The sequence below is a fragment of the Felis catus genome, chromosome B3 (genome assembly GCF_018350175.1).
Source record: "Felis catus isolate Fca126 chromosome B3, F.catus_Fca126_mat1.0, whole genome shotgun sequence".
Taxonomy (NCBI): domain Eukaryota; kingdom Metazoa; phylum Chordata; class Mammalia; order Carnivora; family Felidae; genus Felis; species Felis catus.
Window position 1 is genome coordinate 19,593,167 of NC_058373.1, and position 18,591 is coordinate 19,611,757.

Genomic DNA, 18,591 nt, shown 5'->3' on the forward strand with positions numbered 1-18,591 from the left:
CTTGGGATTCTCTCTCTCTGCCCCTCCCCTGCTCATGCTTGCACACTTTCTCTCTTCTCTTTCTCAAAATAAATAAACTTAAAAAAAAAAAAAGCCAGGATGAATGGCACAGAGGCTGGATTGTGCATGGGGAAGTGAGAAGCTTGGGGAGGAGGGGTAAGGGCAGTGTGCCCAGCCATGAGTGAACAGGGGTGGGGACCCCACCGTCTACTTCCATGTGGGAATGATGGCCCATGCTGCTAAGTCTTCCCAGGGGTACAGAGAAGTGGAAATCTGGCCTGCAATTTGTAGGTGAAATCCCTGATCTTATAAAACACAGTAGAAGCCAAGTTAGATATGCCTGGGGGTGGCCCAGCTACACGCACCACGGGTCTGAGCTTCCCTTCCTAACTATGTGTTCCCAGCATTCAGGGAGGTGAGACCATATTGAGGAGGTCATTGCTGTTATTCTTGTGCAAATGAGAGGCCAAGGTCCAATGTGGCCAGCAGGGGACACACTGCTCATGCTGAAGGACTCACTGCCTCTCCACCCCAGCAACCATGCAGCTGTGAGCCACCTCAATGAACCCTCATGACAGGCCACAGTGACCCAAGCTAGGGACAGTGTCTTTGCCAGCTTCGCGTCTGTGTCAGCTGGGAAAAATCTCTGGCTTCCTCTTCATTTTCTATCATTGGGTTTCTTGGCAATCGGAATGCTTTAGGTGACGGGAATTATTGCTCTGATTAGTCCCTAAGTGATTTGTGTTTTTATTGTCACTTCTATTCACACTATTCCACTTCTTTCCTCTGAATGGCAGGCCATCTGTCTTTAGATATCTGTCTATACACTATTTTTGCCACATGGTCAGCTCTGCCAGTATAACTTTATCTTTTATTCCAGTTCCAGGAATCCCTTGGACTCCCTAAATTCTACAACACGGGCTCCTGCTTGTCCACATACCCCAGAAGCCTGTGGGCTAAAACCCATACTGTCCTAGGAGGACAGAGGCAGGACTGGCCTGCAAATACCAGGCCACACTTAAAACTTACTGTGTTGTACCCCCCCCTTTTTTTTTTAAATTTTTAATGTTTAATTATTTTTGAGAGAGAGACAGAGTGCAAGCAGGGGAGGGGCAGAGAGAGAGGGAAACACAGAATCTGAAGCAGGCTCCAGGCTCTGAGGTGTCTGCACAGAGCCCGACACGGGGCTCAACCCCATCAACGGTGAGATCATGACCTGAGCAGACTTAATGGACTGAGCCACCCAGGTGCCCCTTATTGTGATCTTCTAAATGGTGTCTGATTTTGATTCAGTTACACAATGCAGCACAGAGCCACACTCTAGCCAACCAAGGTCCCAGGCCCCAAAAGCCTGCCACCCTCAAGCTGTTCCAAGTCAGGCCCCACGTCACCTGGGCCTTTCCCGGCCTGGTCAGGGCTAGAGGATGCAGGTCCTTGAATTTGCAAAAATATTCCTGAGCTATTTCCCAGTACATGGACTTCCAAAGGGCCTGGTTCTTTTACACACTCCGTGACCATTTCCCTAACACCATGAGAAGCACTTCACCCGGGTGCAGGTGCAGAAAACACAGTCCCTGATTATGAACTGTCATCTGTTCTCAACTTCTGAAGACCAAATTAGAGCCAGATTTCAAAACCACAGAGGAGCCGGGCACGTTAACTGCAGGGTGAGGAACCGATTAAGGGGGAGCACGAGGACCACACGACAGGGAACAAGGCTCTGTAAGCTGTCATTTGAGTCAAGACCTGTTTCCGCCCTGTATCGTGTCTCCCAAAACACCCACGAAAGCCCTCACCACTAAAATTAGACTTGTATTTTCAGATAGGGCTTTGGTAGGACAAACAAAAGAGGCTGCTCTGAGCTCAGGATCAGCAAGCACCCAGCGGAGGGAGGGGGAGCAGGAGGAATTCAAAGAAACCAAGACAGTAGATCCTCAAAGTTCTCAGCACAAGGAGAAAAATCATTTTTTTTCTGTGTGTGTGTGTGTGTGTGTGTGTATGAGACAATGGATATTGACTCATTGTGGTAACTACACACAATCTAGGTAAGTCAGGTCATTATGCTATACATCATAAACTTCTTCTTCTTTTTTTAAAATAGTTTCTTTTCGGGAAGCCTGGGTGGCTCAGTCGGTTGAGCGACGAACTTCGGCTCAGGTCATGATCTCACGGTTTGTGAGTTCAAGCCCCGCGTCGGGCTCTGTGTTGACCGGTTGGAGCCTGGAGCCTGCTTCTGATTCTCTCTGCCCCTCCCCCACTCATGCTCTGTCTCTGTCTCAGAAGTAAATAAACATAAAATTTTTTTTAAAAAATAGTTTCTTTTCTTTTTTTAAATGTTTATTCATTTGGGGGGCGGAGGGGCAATGAGAGAGAGGGGGACAGAGTTTCCGCAGAGGGCTCTGTGCTGACAGCAGAGAGCCGATGCTGGGCTTGAATTCATTGTGCAAGATCATGTCAGACCCTTAACCGAATGAGCCACCCAGGTACCCCTGTACATCATAAACTTCTACAATGCTGAGTGCCAGTCATATCTCAATAAAACTGAAAGGAAAAAAAAATATTAAGAAACCAGCAGGAGGAGCTGCCTTGGGATGGTAGGAGGGGAGGCTGCAGTTCAGGAATAGGAAAGAGACTTCATTTTTACTGTATTCCCTTAGGGACTGTCGGATTTTTGTTCTGTTTTGTTTTTAAGCCACAGCATATGTTACCTTTCAGATATATAATTAAAAATTTGTTTTTTAATGTTTACTTATTTTTGAGAGAGAGAGACACACCGAATCCAAAGCAGGCTCCAGGCTCTGAGCTGGCAGCACAGGGGCTTGAATCTACAAACTGTGAGATCATGACCTGAGCCGAAGTTGGATGCTTAACCGACTGAGCCACGCAGGTGACCCTCACATATACAATTTGAGAAGAAATCTAAGTTTAATGAAAAAAAGGGGGAGGTTGTATACTCAAAGAAAAAAACATTAAAAAAACGGGATACTTGGGGCTTTGGGTTTATGTTTCTGAATAAGTAATAAATATGAATGAATATGAATAGCTAAAAATCCAAAAGTATAAAAGGGAATATGGTGGAAGTCTTCCTCTAGCCCTGTCCCCTGGCCACCATCTTTCTCATCACAAGTGACCCCATTACTTGTTTCTTATGTACCCTTCCAGAAGCATTTTATTCTTTTTATTCTTTACCAAGCAGATATGAGCATATATATTTTGTCCTGTCCCCTTTATCAACACACCTGCTACACCTTCTGAACCTTGCTTCTTCCATTAGCAAGGCATCTTGATGACCTTCCCATCCCTGCAGCAGAGAGACGTTGAATCATTTAACAGTCCCCTATTGGTGGGCATTTAGGTTGTTTCCAACTTGCAATTATGAACAGTGCTATAACTTGGTCACATGAGGAGGGGCCTGGAGAAGTAGAAAGAGGTCCTAGTGTGTGGCCCAGTCCCCAGTGTCAGCTCCCTCCACGCTAACCATCCCCAGAGTCTGCCCTTGCTCTGGGGGAGATGAGACATGTGAATGTGGAAGAACCACAGAAAAGTAGAAGGAGAACAAAGCTGGGGCTACCCCAGACCAGAGACTGGGTCCACACTCGACAGAACTGCCGTCCAGGCACAGGATGATTGAAAAACGTTGGCCTGCTTTGGACAAAGCATTTAGCCAGAATGTATTATTTACTATTCAGGACACTCAGCATGCCTGTTCAAGTTTACTGGGACAAAAACCAAGCAGTTCCATTAATTCCTTAATTTCCAGCAGGGAGGTCTTAAAAGACATCCAAATCCAAATTCTTTGGTTTTTCTTTCCATCAGCCTCCTGAGATTGTAAAGAAAGAACAACAAATCCACCTGCTTAGCTGCTTGGGGCCAGCACTGTCAGGACTCTGCCTCCAGATGTCACCAGCAAAGCCCAGGCAACAGTAATTGTGTCCCAGGCACACGATAATCCTGGCTAATGCCAATAAATGGCTTTATCATCATTCACTATCTTCAGTGCAGCATTTCCCCTTGATGAATTGAATTGGTAATGAACAAACAGGATTATTCCTATTATTCAAAGGAAGAACCAGAATTAAGGAAGACTACGGTTGAATTTGCCAATAGGAAAGTACCAGCAGTAATAAAGCTTTTCTTTGCCTCATATTTTGAGTGAAGCATTAAAAATCCTAGAGAGGGGACTTTACAATTGGAGACAAAGAGGGTAGAAGTGGGGGAAAGTTTTTGTTAGGCTAAGAACTCTGAGCTAATACTTTTGAATTCTTGGGTTTTCTTTGGGCATAAGAAGTTATTAACAATAAAGAATTTATTAATCCTCCCCCGCCCTTATATTGAAAACATGCAGGGAGAAATTCTTTAGTCAAAACATAGTAAAGAAAGAGAGACCTAAAAAAAAAAATTAAGAAAGAAATACATTTCAGTCTCTGCCCTCCCTCCAGCCCCAACCCAGTGGAAGTTTTTTCCACATAAGGGCCAGTGAACCTGACTTACAAAGTTTATGAAGTTTAATGAAGAGGTTTTGGTAGGAGGAATAAAAAAGGCTCACCTCCATCTGTTTATAAAAATATACAAAAACACTTTAAAGGGAGGATTTTATGGTATGTGGATTATAGTTCACTATATTTCAATAAAGCTATTATATGAAATACTGTATATGTATATATATATATGTATACACACACACATACACATGTGTGTATTATAGACAGAAAAAAAACCCCAACATTTACTCAATAAATTTAACACATAATTAAAAATGCACTTTAAGTCCACATTATGGCAACTAAGAGGGAGGGGAATAAAGGGAATTCAGGAAACAACGTGGAAAGGACAAGGAAGAGTGTCCACACATGTGGGCCACCATGTGCGCGCATGTAGGCACACACACACGCACACCTGTGCATGTTTCCCTCAGAGCCCAGTGCAAGACAGGGGGGATGAGAGAATCTTCCCTACAATCTTGTAGTCATAAAAACCATTAAAGATGGTGTTTTCAGTACCCGGAAAAGGATCTAAGAATCCTAAGTGCTAGTGTTCATTTAGGTGAAGGTAGAACAAGTACGAATTCAGTAAAGAACAATAGTGGTCCTGTACGGCAATGCACAAAATAGCATTTTCCTTAATGGTACCCTAAGGTTAGGTAGGATACCATCTTTTTAACGTTTTTTTTTTTTTTTTTTTTTTTTTTTTGCTTTTTTCAAAGTAATGAATTCACAGTTTGAAAAGTCAAGCAATGGTACACAGTCTAGACCAATGGTACACAGTCTAGTCTTTCTGTTACCGCCCCCTCCCTCTCTGAGTCCTTTTTTGGGACACGGTATCTTTTCACACTCAGAGTGTCTATTCTAGCACTTAGTACCTCATTGCTTGATTAAATGTGTGTATGCTATGTCTTGGTTTCTCATGTTTTTTTTTTTAAGTTCATTTATTTATTTTGAGAGAGAAAGAGAGAAAGAGAGAGGGAAGAGAATCCAACAGGATGCACACTGTCAGTGGAGAGCCCAATGCGAAGCTCCATCTCACGAATGTCAGATCAAGACCTGAGCTGAAATCAAGAGTCAGATGCTTAACCAACTGAGCCACCCGGCGCCGTTGGTTTCTCAGTTTTAGACACCATCCAGTGACATCCTACCTAGGATATGGAGAAGAAGCCCCACTTTCACGCCATCCCTCATATACTCACATCCTTCCCCATATACCCAACACTCTGTTGACATGATTTCTTACTGGGTCAGTATTCAGTGTCTTCTCCCCCACTTTCCTCCCATTTCATTTTGTGGGATATTTCCTCAGGGCTTCTAACCTATCTATTGACTTCCTAAGTTTTGCCTCACGCTTAAAATTTTCAAAGTATTTATCTGGTTCTCCCAATGTTCTTTTTTTATAGTACAGAATCCTGTTCTTGGTTTATAGATGAAATATTTTCTCTTCTCTTCCCTGAGGACACCTATGAGATAACGGAATTTATATATTGGTCTCTGCCCTAGTTCCTGGTACAGAGCTCCTGAGACCCTTGTTATTTCCTAAGTGATAAGGACAATAGGAACATCTCTTGTTAAAACATTTGTCTTTGACCCTGTCCCTAACTCAGGACTCCTAAAACCCTTGCAAACTCCTAAGTGATAATAAGGAGCATCCTTTGTTCTCTGGAAGTGACTCTGGGTGAGCTCCTGATGGGGGTTGGTCACCAAAAAGACTAAACTAAGATTAGTAGCTTGGAATCTTCAGCCCTGCCCCCAACTTCTCTAGGGAGGGGCTAAAAATAAAGATAGTAACGGACTATGCCTATATGAGAAAGCCTCCTTAATATCCCAACAGTATATGGTTTGGTGAACTTCTAGGTCGGCAAACACACACCAGGAGAATGGCGCACCCCAACTCTGCACAGATGGAAGCTCCTACTCTCAGGGCCCTGCCAGACCTCGCCTTGTGTATCTCTTCATCTGGCTATTTATCTGTATCCTTTACCATTTCCTTTAACAAACGGATAAGTGTAAGTAAGAGCTTCCCTGAGTTTTGGGAGTCATTCTCCCAAATTAAATGCATCCCAAGAGGAGGTCTTTAGAGCACCCATCTCTGGCTGGTAGGTCAAAAGCACAGGTGGTAACCCAGACTTGTTACTGGCTTCTGAAGTGTATGTGAGTGTGTAAGGGGGAGCCAGGGGCAGTTTTGTGGGACTGAGCCCTTAAGCTGTGGGATCTAACGCTATCTCTGATGGTGTCAGAACCAAGTTAAATTGTAGGACGTCCAACTGGTGTGACTGAGAATTGCTTGTTGTGGGGGAAAAAAAAACACACATTTGGTGACCAGAGGTGTCAGAGGTGAAGTGTTTTGTGTGAATAGTAGACACACAGGAGGAACACAGACTAGGGAATAACTGGTGTTCTCCCTACACAGGGGAACTAAATTTTTCTATTTTGTAATACCAATTAAAGTCAGTTGAGTGTCTGACTTTGGCTCGGCATCACTGTTCATGAGTTCAAGCCCCAAATCAGGCTCGCTGCTGTCAGTGTGGAGCCTACTTGGGATTCTCTCTCTCCCTCTCTCTCTCTCTGCCCCTCCCAGGCTAGCACTCTCTCTCTTAAAAATAAGATAAACATTAAAAAAAAAAACAATTATAGTTTTCTGAAGTTTTCTGCCTTGCTCCTTCCCCTCCAAGTTTCTTCTCTGTTCGAGTTTGTTTCTGTTTTAATGTCAGATAATTTCCTCAAATGTCTGGTGGTCCTTGTACTGAGGTGTGCCTCAGTAGTGAGGCACTACAAAGCTGATTGACAGTTCTGTGTGCTGGAATATGGAAACGTATTTTTTTGTTTGTTTATTCACTTTGTACACGGCCAACTTGCTGGCTTGTGCAATATGAGAAAGGAAATGCCATCACAGTGTATGAGGTGGCTCAGATGTACACAACATTTACATAGTAAATGTGAACACTTCCCATCAGAAACAATGGAGGTCAGAGCAAAGCATATCTTTACACTGCTGAAATTAAAAAAAAAACAAAACAAAAAACACTGCCGACTCAGAATTCCATAAAATGAAAATACTATTTACGACTAGGTGGATACATGGAAACATCACAATGATTTCCTCAAAGCACAAAGTCAATGTGTCAACAAAGGAGCAAACACACACATTTTTCAAAACAAATAAAATTGGTTGAAATAAAGACTTTTTTTGAAATAAACCTAAGCTGAGAAAACTCATGGCCAGCAGGCCAACATGATAAGAAATGATAAAGGAAATTCTTCAGGCAGAAGGAAAATGATACCAGATAAAAAACTGTATCTATAGGAAAGAATAAAGAACACCAGAAATGGTAAGTATGTGGATAAACAAAAAGAGTAGCTTTTTTCCTTCTCTTACTTTCTTTTTTTAAAAATGTTTATTAAAAAAATTTTCAATGTTTATTTCTGAGAGAGAGAGAACGAGCAGGGGAAGTGCAGAAAGAGAGAGGGAGACACAAAATCCAAAGCAGGCTCCAGGTTCTGAACTGTCAGCACAGAGCCTGATGTGGGGCTCGAACTCACCGACAGTTGTGATCATGACCTGAACCGAAGTCGGACACTTAACTGACTGAGTTACCCAGGCGACCCCTTCTCTTCCTTTCTTTAAAAGACAAAGACCCCGTAAAGCAAAAATATCACTGTCTGATGGAGATGGTAATATAGAGAGAAGTAAAATATATGACATAATTATAGCACAAAGTGGGGAGTGGGAGAATAGAATGACACTGTCGTTAGGCTCTTAAATTTGTGAAGGGTGAAGTCCGTGCGATATTAATTCTAAGTAAACTGTAATATATTAAGGCTACATATCGTAACCCTTAGAGTGAACACACAAATATTGCTAAAAAGCCAAAAAGGAAATAAATGTAATATTCAAAATTATTTAATACCCTCCCTCCCAAAAAAAGGCACAAGAAGAGAAACCTTTTTAATATTGTTGGATTTAGTTTGTTAACATGGTGCTTGGAATTTTCGTATTAATGCTCCTGAGTGAGACTGGCTGAAAATTCTCCATTCTCATACTGTGCTGTTGGGATTTGGCACCAAGGATATACAGGTTTCATTAAACCACTGGGGATCATTTCCCCTTTTTCAACTGTCTCAAAGAGTTTACAGAATATTGATATTATTTCTTCCATTTGAATGTTTAGTAGAATTTGCCGGTTCATCTATCTGGTGAATTGTTATCCTTGAGTTTTCTTTTCTTTTTTTTTTTAATTAATTTTTTTTAATGTTTATTTAGTTTTGAGAGAGAGACAGAGAGTGAACAGGGGAGGAGCAGAGAGAGAGGGAGACACAGAATTTGAAGCAGGCTCCAGGCTCTGAGCTGTCAGCACAGAGCCCAACGCCAGGCTTGAACCCACAAACCGCGAGAGTAAAATCATGACCTGAGCCAAAGTCGGACACTTGACCAACTGAGACAACCGAGTTTTCTTTTAAATTATATAATCAATTTAATAGGATAGTTTCAATCTTTGTTTTCTTGTGTCAATTTTACTAAGTTGTATTTTTTTCTTGGAATTTGCTCATTCCACTTAAAATTTCTTTTCTTTCTTTTTTTCTTTTGGTCACAAGTTTATAATACCTTCTTACAACAATTTTAATGTATACAGGATTTATAATAATGTTCCTCATTTTCATTCCTGAAATGATATAGTCTCAGTTTTTTCCTTGACTGATCCTCCTAGAGGTTTATCAATTTTATTCGTCTCCTCAAAAAACTAACTTACGGTTTTCTTGATTCTCTCTTTCATATTTCTGTTTTCTAGTTCACTAATTCCCTCTATTAAAAAAATTCTTTCTTTCCTCTTTCTTTGCATTGATGTTTTTGGTCTTTCTCTACCATCTCAAGCTGGATGCTTAGCACATTCATTTTTAGCCTTTTGTCTTTCCTAATGCATAAATTTCCCTCACTCCACAACTTTCCTGGCATTCCACTCATTGGGATATGTACTATTTTTATTATCATGTAGTTCTATATATTTTCTAATTTACATTATAATCTTTTTCTTTTGACACATGGGTTATTCGGAAGCATTTTTCAATTTTCAAATGTATGGGCTTTTTCTAAGTCATCTTTTTCTTTTGATTTTTAACTTAAGTGTAATGTCAGAGAACAGGGTTTATATGCTACCAATCTTTAGAAATATGCTGAAGCTTGCCAACCAGCCCACTACGTGGCTGATTTTCATAAATATTCCATTTATGCTTGAAAAGAAATTTTATTCTTCGGTTGGTGGGTATAGACCCACCAATAGACCCATTAGACAGACCCATTAGATATAACTTGTCAGTTGTGATGTTTGAATCCTATATTCTTGAATCCTGTTTTATCTATCAAATATATTCGAGCATGTTAAATCTCCTACTTAGTGTGTGAGTTTGTCTTTTTCCCTTTGTACTTGTAACAGTTTTTTGCTTTCTATGTTTTGAGGCCAGTGTTAGAACTGAACCAAATCTTTTATCAATGTGTGGTAATACTCTTTAGAGCTAATGATGCTTTCTGTGCTGACATTTCTGCTTGTCTGATGTTAATATAAGTACACCAGCTTTCTTTGGGTTGGTATTTTCTTGGTATGTCTTTCTCCATCTGCTTTATTTTTTAATTTTTCTGGTTGTTTGTTTATTTGTTGTTTTTCTGTTTTAGAGACCCTTCTTCATAGTTCTTTCGGTCAGTCCCAGCAGGAAGCAGACAGCATAATTAAACGGGGATAATCCAAGGAGGCTTTAATAAAGAGACTGTTTACAAAGGTGTGAGCAGAGCAAAACAAAGTTACAACTTTGGATAGTGGAGTTCCCTGGGGCTAGTAACAGAACTGGTGTTAAGACCTTAGGTTACTTTATTCTACTGGCTAGGGTGGGGGGCAGGACTGTGACCCTGGGGAACTCTGGCTGCTGAGGGCAGCTGGAGGAAAAAAGAAAATAAACTCATAAATAAATTTTTTTTCTCCCTCCATTTTCCTCTGGAGTTTCGCCTTGGCTGAACTTAACCGTAAGCCATAGGCAAAGAGTCTGAGATGATGCCAGCCTCCTAAGGCAGAGTGGGGTGTAGAAAACTAGACAATGGGGCTGGTAGACACCAGAAACACACTTGGCACGAGAGAAAATATATTTTTTAAAAATCTAATATGACAATTTTTGTCATCTAAAATGAAGCAATTAGTCTATTTACCTTTACTGAAACTAGGACTTATTTGAACCACTTGTTTTATGTGTTCTGCCATAGGGTTCTTTTCTCTTGTTTTTCCTTTCATGCCCTGAGGTCCCAGCTTTATGCAGGTGCTATAAAACTCTCTAGGTGGGCTCCCCAGATTCAGCGAATACCCTAAGGCACAAGCCACCATCAATCCTCCATTGACCTGACTGTCAACATGTCAATCAGCATTTAAAATTGTTTTCTGTGAGCAAGCAAGGACTAGGAGTCTGTAACAACTTTTAACATTTCAATTCCGTCTTTGATTTGGTCGTTTGTTAGCAATTTAGAAAAAAGATTTACCTTAAAAAAAATTTTTTTTAACATTTATTCATTTTTGAAAGGCAGAGAGAGACACAGCGCGAATGGGGGAGGGGCAGAGAGAGAGGGAGACACAGAAACAGAAGCAGACTCCAGGCTCCGAGCCATCAGCACAGAGCCCGACGCGGGGCTCGAACGCACAAACCGCAAGATCATGACCTGAGCCGAAGTCGGCCACTTAACCGACTGAGCCACCCAGGTGCCCCATGATTTACCTTATACTATAACAAAAACAAAACCAAAACCATTGTGGAGAAAACCAAATCATAAACAACCTGGAATGGAAAAAAAAAAAATTATCAAAACTCTGGAGGAAAATCTTCAGATTATCTTCAAAAAACTAAAGGTCAAATAGCACATGAGGAAAAATATTTATAGGAACTATGACACATGATGGGCTATTACATCTGTATTTTACATGGAGTACTTTCTCAGCAGTGAGGGGAGCCTGGGTGGCTCAGTAGGTTGAGCATCTGACTTTGGCTCAGGTCGTGATCTCATGGTTCCTGTGTTGGAGCCCTGCATGGGGAGCTCTGCTGTCAGTACAGAGCCCGCTTCAGATCCTCTGTCCCCCTCTCTCTGCCTCTCCCCTGCTTGTCCTTTCTCTTTCTCAAAAATAAACATTAAAAAATAATAATAACAACAGCAGTGAGACGTCTTGGGACAAAAACAGAAATGGCAATTTTCCAAAGAAAAAACACACTCTGTACACAAGTATTTGGAAAAAAGTGTTCATCCTCATTAGTAATTATCACAATGCAAATTAAGGAGAGATATCATTTATTTCCTCTAGAGCTGGCCAGTGAGTGTGCCTGATGAGATTACAAATTGGTTCAACTATTTTGAAAAGCAAATCCGTAATAGGTTTCAAAAGTAGATATGCTTCCATCTCTTACTTGTCTGGTGAACGGTCCCCAGGAAATAATTTTAAATTTAGGAGAAAGCCTTTTGCACTAAGCTGTCTATTTATAATAGCAAAAAAAAAAAAAAAAAAAAAAAAAAAAAGGAAAATAGCCTGCATGTCCAACAATAGATGCATGGCTCAAATAAATTATGGTGTTTCTACTTGGTAAAGTTTTATAAAAAAAAATGCTGCTTACAAAGGATGTATAATGATATTAAAAGATGCTTGATATGCAAGTCATACAAAGAAATCCAAAGTTATGAATGCAGCCTGGTTAGAACTCTATAAAATGTCAGGAAACAGAACACCAAATAGAAATATAGATGTATTTTTGAACATGACATGTTTCTGGGGGAAAAAAAGGCAAATGTTCAAAAATTAAATGCACTTATATATTTGGTCGTGGCTCTGGCTGCCAGAATATTGCCCAGTGTGGGCAGCATGGACCTCCAGGTACATCTTTTTTTTTACGTTTGTTTATTATTGAGAGACAGAGAGAGACAGAGCATGAGCATGGGAGGGGCAGAGAGAGGAGGAGACACAGAATTTGAAGCAGGCTTGAGGCTCTGAGCTGTCAGCACAGAGCCTGATGTGGGGCTTGAACCCACCAACTGCGAGATCATGACCTGAGCTGAAGTCGGATGCCCAACCGACTGAGCCATGCAGGCACCCCTCCAGGTACATCTTTGTACCTAAAGGCTGATTGATGGTACAGGAATGTGACAGAGGAGTTTCGGGGAAGCTCTTTCTCTTCTCCATGACAATTGATTTTTCATTTTCAACCACATTTAGACTATTGCAAAAATGCATAGACTATATGCAAAAATGAAATATTAAAGAAAAAAAATCTCATCTTTTTGTTACGTTCACCATCAGGAGATATGAAACCAACTGGCAATGCCATGACTCATAACCATGCACAATGGCGGTTGGATTGTCCCCTCACCTATCTGAAGTAGGAATGTTTGTTTTTTTCTTGCACTAGGAGACCTGGGGGATGGCGAGGAGAAGGGAGGCAAAAAGACCAACTGAAACATAGCAAAGCAAATGGGGTTAGAAGTGGGACTTTTGGATAGCTGTGTGTATAGTGACTGTTTGGAAACTTTACTGAAATCTTCAGTTCTGGTTGTTTTTTTTTTTAATTTTTTAATATTTATTTATTTTTGAGAGAGACAGAGACAGAGTGTGAACAAGGGAGGGGCAGAGAGAGGGAGACACAGAATCTGAAAACAGGCTCCAGGCTCTGAGCTATCAGCCCAGAGCCCGACATGGGGCTCGAACTCACAAACCATGAGATCATGACCTGAGACGAAGTTGGACGCTTAATCAACTGAGCCACCCAGACGCCCCTGGTTTTTTTTTGTGTGTGTGTTTTTTTTAATTAATTAATTACTTAATTTAGGGAGAGAGCTCAAGCAGGGGAGGGGCAGAGAGAAAATGGGAGAGAGAAAGAATTCCAAGCAGGCTCTGTACTGTCAGTGTGGAGCCCCATGGGGGGCTCAAACTGCAAGACCACTACCTGAACAAAAGGTCACTTAACTGACTGACTTTCTTTTAAGTAGGCTTCTTGACTAGTGTGGAGTCCAACACTGGGCTTGAACTCAAGCCCCTGAGATCAAGACCTGAGCTGAGATCAAGTCAGACGCTTAACTGAGGGAGCCACGCAGGCGCCCCTCTTCAGTTCTGTTTCTTTTTTTTTTTTTTTTAAATTTTTTTTTTCAACGTTTGTTTATTTATTTTTGGGGCAGAGAGAGACAGAGCATGAACAGGGGAGGGGCAGAGAGAGAGGGAGACACAGAATCGGAAACAGGCTCCAGGCTCTGAGACATCAGCCCAGAGCCTGACGCGGGGCTCGAACTCCTGGACGGCGAGATCGTGACCTGGCTGAAGTCGGACGCTTAACCGACTGCGCCACCCAGGCGCCCCTTTCAGTTCTGTTTCAAGAGAAGCAGGAGTGATACTCTAGAATCGTACTTTCCAGAAATGAGAGTTCAGTGACAAACTTGAAAGCCGGCACAGAAGGCACATGCTTTGAAATCTGACTTTCTTCCTAGCCGTCAGGACAAGATAGATTGAGCCCTGGATCGCAGATTGCAAAATTTCAACTCCTCTTGGAAGCGGAGATGAGCCCAAAACAGATGTCAATTAAACAGCAGTCAGTAAAACAACAATAAAACGAGAACAGCTCTCCTCTTAGGAAGAAATGCCTGAAAGAGCTAACTGACTGAAAGGAAATCAGAAAACCATGGAACTTTAGATGGTGAAAACAGGAAAATTGCAGTCACATAGGAGAGACTAATTTCTTCCACTTTTAACCGATTATTAAATGTTTTTACTGAGTGTGCACAGCCGAAAAGAGAACTGATTAAAATTCTATGAGCTCTTGATTTAAACAAGGTTCATGGGTGCACGCACATTCAGTCATCCAACAACTATTCACGGACTGTGCTCAAAGTGCCTGGCACTGGGGGCGGGAGAGACGAAAGCCTGAGCACGGTGCTTCAGAAGCCAAGCTTTGTCCGCCCACAGCAGAGTCACATTGGACCAGTTCTACCTATGACACTTTTGATCACCTCTGCCTCTGCAATATTTCATCCACATTATTGAAACTCACATTAGATCAGCCACCTGAACATGTGTTTTAGCCCAGGTTCCCTAGAAAATGGGAATCTGAGGCAAAGCCTGGGGACTGAGGCTTTATTGGGAGGTAGGATCCCAGGGCAACAAGAGTGGGGGATGGGTGGGTGGAGGAAGACAGGGGAGGGGGCAGGGGACAACCCCCCAGCAGGCTGCAGCTTCACAACAAAACAGCAGGGCCCTTGGCCAGGAGACATCCTTCAAAGAGGCTTTGTGGGACGCAGGGAAGGGCAAAAGCTCCCCACCCCGCCCCTCTGTCTTTTGGGCAAACCTGCTGTGCACTTCCTGATGCGTCACCTGCCCCCTCCAGGAAGCTCAATCCTGGGGAGCCCAGATGTCACACTTCTTCTGGAAGTGGAAAGAAAAGTCACAGCCTCCCCAAGTCCTGCTGGGAAGTACCTGACTCCCCAGAGCCCCTGCAGCTCTTCCCTGTGTGGGAACAACTGTGCCCCAGTCCAGCCTTCACAGCGGGGGGTGGGGGGGAGGGGGTGCAGGGGGGTTGCTCAGGAGATAAACTGGGGGCCAAACCTCTTCACCGGGCAAGAGGGGGGCCCAAGGGCAGAGGGGCTGAGCCAACCTGGAGAGGCATAGAACAGGTCCAGGTGACACTGATGGAGTAAATTGTAATCATTACATGTGCTTGGAGGTAGAAGGCATGAACTAGCACGAGTAATATTTGAAAAGAACCTTTTACCCCTGGCCTTCCTTTGGTCTTCCATCCAAGTGAGCACAGCATCTTGGTAAGATACTGTATAAGAGTATGAGGCAGAGTTGCAGAACTGGTGACATGTGACACATGTGATAGGTTCCAACATGGCTTAACATCAAGAAATGGTACTTTTAATATTTCAGGCACTATGGTCAAACACCAATCAAAACCCTTAAAAAATCTCACGAAGCATTTTTTTTTCATATAAAATCTTCCTACATTTGAATCTCCTCCAGGCCTGTGAAGTACATACTATGATTCCCATCATGCACGTGCAGTGATGGGGGCTGAGAGGAGAGAGGGTCTGTGACCAGGCCAGCAAGTGGCCCAGTTGGAACTCAGGCCACACCCACCAGAGACTCTGCCCTGGGCTCACCCCAAACAGGTCCCAACACCCATTTCCTGTGCCCAGGACCCCAGTTCATGTGGCAGCCTGGTCTTCCTCCTACCACCACCCTGTCAACTTGACTGTGGTTCAGGGTTGATCTTTATGGCGTGTCTGTCTGTGCCCCCTACAGCTAACTCTGCAGGTTCCGGCAAATGCACTCAAATTCTTCCTGAGCTTCTTTGATCTCGCCCCGGCTTCAACTTTCACGTTTGTGCTAAAAAGAGAACCAAAGATGGGATTCTGCAGAAGCGAGAGCAGGTGGAGTCGGGTGTCCTGGGCTGAGCTCCAAAGAAAGCCAAGATGTGTGAGAACTTCTAAAGTGGCTCTGACCCCAGAGAGCACACCGAGCACAGACACAAAGGCCCCTGAAAAGCCAGTCAGTTTGTGGTGTAGTTAACTCCTCACAGAAGTTTCAAAAGCAAGCTGTTGGTTAGCAAGTTTTGGTTTCTTTTGTTTGGGAAAAAAAACATTGCTTAAGAAGACGAAAGAATAGAAATGTACCTGCTGAGTTCAAGACTTGGGAGAGAGTTTTTCCATTCGGTCTGTTGACTGGCCGGTGATCCAGCTTGCCCTCAGTACAGCAACCCTGAATTTTGTTGTTTCCAGATCCCTGGGTTCTCTATAAGCAGAGCCTCTTTAATTTTTCTCAAAGGCAGTAGGGCAGGTCTCTGCCAGTTACCTCTGGGCTGGAACTTTCCCGGAGGGCAAATGGATCCATTCCTAAAGGCTGTGGTTAGAACTACTGCAGGTGAGTGAGAAGGGGGAGGGAGGAGTGGGGGAGACAGGGACCCGAGTTTCCATGGCAACCCACTATATGCCAGGTTGTGTTCAAAATGTTCACTCCCATCCGGTGCTCACAACACTCCTATGAGAGAATATTATTGGTCACAAGGTCTTCCAGCCAGTGTCTGTAGCTGGTACGGCCAGTATTGGGACCCAGGCCTTACTACTACATTCATGTTCTTTTCACCAAATCACACTGTGGTCCCGGGTGCAGAATACCTGGTTGAAATCTCGGGAACTTCTGCTTGTTGGCTTGCTCTCAGGACATTTACCCTCCCATGTTTTTTGTTTGTTTGTTTGTTTGTTTTTTAATTTTTTTTTAATGCTTATTTCTGAGACAGAGAGACAGCATGAGTGGGGGAGGGGCAGAGAGAGAGGGGGACACAGAATCTGAAGCAGGCTCCAGGCTCTGAGCTACCAGCACAGAGCCCAACGCGGGGCTCGAACTCACAGACTGCGAGATCATGACCTGAGCTGAAGCCAGATGCTTAACCGACTGAGCCACCCAGGCGCCCCTTCCCTTCCATGTTTTAATTTATATTTTGTTCGGTTACTATGAAGACTGAATATCTTTTGTTGTTCACTGGTTATTTATATCTTTTCTTTATGAATTGCCTTTTTTAGGCTCTTTGCTGATTTTTCTGCTAGGGTGCTTTGCATATTTTTTAGATTTTTAAACACTCTTTATATATTAAGGCTATCATAATGTAAAGCCCTGTTTGCCATCACCTAATTATGGGGGTTGAGATGTTAGAGATAAAGAAGGTGTCTGCCTGTGTATTGGAACTTTTTTATACCTGACATTGTTTTTTAACTCTATCTCTTGGATAAATGACTTTTTAGCATATTGAGAATCCGAATGATAACTGCTTGCTGGTTAGCAACAGTCAGAAAAGGAGTTTGGTTTCTTAATTAAGCAGTTAAACTGATGACAATTACATGTTTACTCTTCTGAGTGGGCCTTGAGAAGAAATAAACCAATGATTTGTAAGAGTCCCTGATTGTGATGTCTAGTCCTGCCCGAGGTGGGGAGGGGGACCAAGGCTCTACTCAGAGATGGTTTTGCTCTGTTGGGATGAAGAGGAGTTGCAGGGTGGAGGACAGAGCACATTATAAGGTCTGAGCCTTGGTCATATCCTGATTGAATGCATCTGCCTAAAGTATACCCATCCCAAAAGAGAGTCCTTGACCTATATGATTCCCAATAAGCAGTGGTGTGCTAGGACCACTTTGCCTTGGTGTATTGATTGAAAACATTTTCAGGGACTTTGTGAAATGGTTGTTAAACCTAGCCATTATTAAAAATTAAATGATAAAAGCTTATAGTTAAATTATATTGAGAACAAAGGTAAGAAATACTCAAAAGTCATCACTTCCTAATCATTTTACTGTATTTTGTCATTATCTATGCTTTGGGGAGATTACCTATATACTATGGATCCCATGGAAATACTATATGATGAGGGAGCGTGGGGCAGGCTGAGGGCAAAATACAAGCTACTGCCCTCCCTCCCCCAACATCCCAGGTGTGCTGCGTGTGATATTCCCCAGGCACTCCTGGCTGCCCAAGGACAAAGGAAAGGAAAGAAAATAAATGGTTAACTGATAGAGATCACAGTCATACAGGACATGGGTCTCCATTAGTTTACAAATATCTTAGTAAATTATAAGAAAAAGGCAATCTTATCAACAGCCTAATCTCCAGAAACCTGTAGACTGGAGCCCCAATATTCCCCTGCTTAATGCTATGGAGAACAAAGGCAAGAAGGAAAAGGCAGGTAAAATTAAATTTCCTTATAACCTGCAGCCCATTGACAAATACTTGAGGCAAATACAGAGTATGACATTTTTCCAGGAACCCCCTACCGTTCTAATGTTAATGCCTTACTAGAGGGAAAAACAACCTTAGCTTGACAATAGCAAGGCCTCGGGTATCTTAGGAGTCCTCTTTAGCATAGCAAAGTCCCTCTGGAGGCCTCCCTTTAGACTTTACTTCCCCAACTTCATAGTATATAACTGGCCACTCTTCACAACCCCAGTGCAGCTCTTTCTGCCCACAGATCCTGTTCCCGTGCTTTAATAAAATCACCTTCTTGCACCAAAGATGTCTTCAAGAATTCTTTCCCCCCAAACCTCATCACTATCTACTGA

At 42.6% G+C, this 18,591-nt stretch overlaps 1 protein-coding gene across 2 annotated transcripts in view; it reads right to left on the minus strand.

Annotated features, from left to right (window-relative positions):
- Positions 1 to 18,591, minus strand: part of PCSK6 (proprotein convertase subtilisin/kexin type 6) — a 192,607-nt gene that overhangs the window by 26,899 nt on the left and 147,117 nt on the right. The gene's annotated exons all lie outside the window — the stretch shown is intronic.